Source organism: Pteropus alecto, unplaced genomic scaffold (genome assembly GCF_000325575.1).
Source record: "Pteropus alecto unplaced genomic scaffold, ASM32557v1 scaffold312, whole genome shotgun sequence".
Taxonomy (NCBI): Eukaryota; Metazoa; Chordata; class Mammalia; order Chiroptera; family Pteropodidae; genus Pteropus; species Pteropus alecto.
This window is the reverse complement of record NW_006433948.1, coordinates 2,310,807-2,314,825: the sequence shown is the minus strand read 5'-3', so window position 1 is coordinate 2,314,825 and position 4,019 is coordinate 2,310,807.

Sequence of the window (4,019 nt, the reverse complement as noted above, 5' to 3'; positions counted from 1 at the left end):
ACGATGCAGACTGGTTGCACTTGAGAATCAGATGACAAATACACCTCGAGCTGAATGTGCTCTGACACTGGCCCTCCCATTACTCCTAATGTTCAGGAGGAAATGTGGCTTTTTCCAGTTTTTCAGGTCCCTTGTCTGGCGAACCATTAATTTTGTGTAGCAGAACAGAGACATTCCCTTGCATTTAGGTCCTTTCAGTTTAGGTCTCAAATCCACCCTGTATCATTTCAAAGTAAAAAGGAGACAGCCACGCTCCTTACAGCCATTCACAACAACTACGCAGACCTCGGCTTGTGCCAACAAAATGTGCCTTCTCTAAAGTCCTTTTCTCCTGGGTTCCCATCCCCCAAAATGGGCTTGCTAGGATGCCCAGGAAACACAACAGCTGGTGTTCATCAAGTCACTTTTTTTTCCTGATTATTTTGAATCTCTAAAAGTTCTTAAACTAAATTAAAATTTAAAAAGCCCTAAGCTCTTTGAAATATGCTTTCATCCTGTCCCATCCTGCTCATCTGTATCTTGAATTCTCAAATAGAAAGGACCTTGAGACAACCCTCCCCATTATAAACGAGGAAAGTGGACATTTCGTTCAAGTTGTTGCATATATCAAAATTTCATTCCTTTTTATTGCTAAGTAGTATTCTATGATATGGATGTACTGTAGTTTGTTTAACCATTTACCTGTTGAAGGACATTTGGGTCATTTCCAGTTTGGAGTTATAATGAATAAAACTGCTATGCACATCAGTATACAGGTTTTTTCTGTAAACATAAGTCTTCATTTCTCTGGGAAAAAATGCCCAGGAGTGCAATTGCTGGGTCATATTATAAGTGTATGTTTATTTTTAAGAAACTATATTCCGGCATGGCTGTAATGTTGTATACTCCCACCAGCAGTGTATGAGGGATCAGTTTCTCTGCATCCTCACCAACATTTGGTGTGGTCATAATTTTTATTTTTTTAAATTTCTGCCATTCTGATACAGGTATAGTGTCATCTCACTGTGGTTTTAATTTGTATTTCCCTAATGGCTAATCACGTTCATCTTTTCATGTGCTCATTTGCCATTTGTGCCATATCCTCGGGTAAAATATTTATGTCTTTCACCTATTTTATAATTGGACTGTTTTTTTTTTTATTTTTAAACTGTCATTTTGAGAGTTTTAAAAATATATTCTAGATACTAGTTCTTTGTGGGATATGTGGTTTGCAAATACTTTCTCTCACCCTGTAACTTGTTTTATTTCTTTACGTGGTGTATCTCAGAGCAAAATTTTTAAATTTTGACGAAGTCCAATTTACCCATTTTCCCTTCTGTGATTGTGTTTTCGGTGTCAAAACTTTGACTTTAGATCCCAAAGATTTTTGTCCCCTTTTCCCCCTAAAAATATATAGCTTTAGGTTTTAAATTTAAATCTGTGATCTATTTTATGTTTATTTTTGTATACGGTTTGAGGCTTAGGTTGAGGTTCAGTCTTTAACCTATGATTGTCCAATTGCTCCAGCACCATTTATTGGAAAAGTTATGCTTCCTCCATTGAATTGGTTTTGCATCTTTGTCAAAAATCAGTTGGGCATATTTGTGTGGTGCAATTTCTGGATTCTCTATTCTTTTCTGTTGACTTATGTGTCTATTACTCCACCAGCACCGTACAGGCTTGATTACAGTAGCTATGTAATTTGTCTTGAAATTAGGTAGACCCTTTTCTTCAATTTTATTTTTTTTCAAAATCGTTTTAGCTATTTTAATTCTTTTGCCTTTCCATATAACTTCTAGAAAAATCCTGTCTATATCTACAAAAATATCTTGCTGGAATTTTCATAGGAATTGTGTTAAGGCAGTATATCAGTTTGGGGAGAATTGACACCTGGATATGCATTGCCATTTATTTAGATTTTCATTGATTTATTTCATGAATGTTATATAATTTTCAGAACAGAAGTCTGACACATTTTTTGTTAGATTTATACTTGAGCGTTTCATTTTTTTTTGAGTGATTGTAAACGATATTATATTTTTAATTTCGGTGTCCACCTGTTCATTCTAGTATATAGAAGTACAGTCGACTTTTGTATGTTTGTCATACATTCAATGACCTTGCTCAGCGGACTTACTATTTCTAGAGGGTTTTTTTTTTTTTTGCAGATTCCTTGGAATTTTTTATATAGAGAATTATGCTATCTGTGAAGAGGGACAGTTTAATTTTATCTTTTCCAATCTGTATCCTTTTATTTCCTTCTCTTGCCTCATTGCATTGATTATACCTTTCAGCACTATGTTGAATACGAGTGGAGAGGACCAGAAGCCTTGTTTTATTCTGGATCTTGAGGGGAAGCATTTAATCTTTCATCATTAAATATCATATTAGTTATAGGATTTTGTAGATGCTCTTTATCAAGCTGAGGAAGTTTCCCTCCATTTCTATTTTTCTGAGAGTTTTTAACATGAATGGGTAGTGATTTTATCATTTTTTTCCTGCATCGATTGAAGTGTTTGTGTGATTTTTCTTCTTTAGCTTGTTGATATGGTAGATTACATCGATTGATTATCAAGTAGTGAACCAGTGTTGAATTCCTGGAATAAACCTCACTTGGTCATAGTTTATCATTCTTTCATATATTGATGAATTCTATTTGTTGAGAGTTTGTTAAGGATTTTTAAATCTACATTAATGAGATATTGGTCTGCAGTTTTCTTTTTTGGTACTTTTTCGTTCGGCTTTGGAATCAGGGTAATACTAGCTTTATCTTCTACTATTTCTGGAAAAGAATTTTTAGAATCAGTGTTAATTCTCCCAATGTTTGGTAGGATTCTTTAGTGAAAACATTTGGGACAAAAGATAACAGTTTGGAGAGTTTTAAAATTGAAAAATTATTTTCCTTCACAGTTATAGGGCTAGTCAAACTATTTCATATTGAGTGCATTTTGGTAGTTCATATTTTTTGAAGGAATTGGTCCATTTCATCTAAATAGTCAAATATATGTGTGTAGAGTTGTTTGTATTATTCCATTATTATTGTTTTGTCTGCCAGATTTGTAATAATATCCCCTGCTTTATTACTCATATTGATCATTTGTGTCTTCTTTTGTTATTTGGTCTTTGTCAGTCTTTAGAGGTTTCAAGGTGTCAATATTTTGGATCTTTTCAAAGAACCAGCTTGTTGTTTCATTGGTTTTCCCTATTGCTTTTCTGTTTTCCATATCATTGATTTCTGCTCTGTTTTCATTCCTTCTGCTTGTTTTGGGTGTAGGTCACTCTTTTTTTTTTCTGGTTCTTGAGGTGGGAGCTTATATGATTGCTTTGAGACTTTTCATCGTTTTCTAATGGATGCATTTAGTGCCATAAATCTTCTCGGTATTACTTTAACTGTCTCACAAGTTTTGATATTTGTATTTGTATTTTTATTCAGTTCAATACATGTTTTGGATTCCCTTGAGACTCTTTGGCTCATGGATTATTTAAAAGTGAATTATTAGTTTCCAAGTGTTGGCAGATTTTCCTGTTATCTTTCTGTTATTGATTTCTACTTTGATTCAATTCTTTTATTCTTTTATTTGATTGATTTCAATTCTTTTAAATTTGTTGGGGCTTGTTTATGGCCTAGAATATGTTTTATCTTGGCATATATGGTCCATGGTCCCTTGAAAAGAGTATGTATTCTCTTATGGTTAGGTGACATGCTCTATAAATGTTTAGATCCCATTGGCTGGTAGTGTTGTTGACTTCTATATCCTTTCTAAGTCTTTTATTTATTGGAGAGAGAGGAGCGTTGAAGTCTTCCACTGTAACTGTCGCTTTTTCTTTTTCTCCTTTCAGTGCTATCAGGTTTTGCTTCACATATTTTGCACCTCTGTTGCAAATCCTATTTAGGATTTAGGATTGCTTTGATTTTTGGTGGATGCACCCATTTATCATTATGTAATGCTTCTCTCTGCTTCCAGTACTTTTCTTTGCTCTAACATCTATTTTATTTGATATAAATATAACCTCTCCTTTTTCATTATTAATTATATATA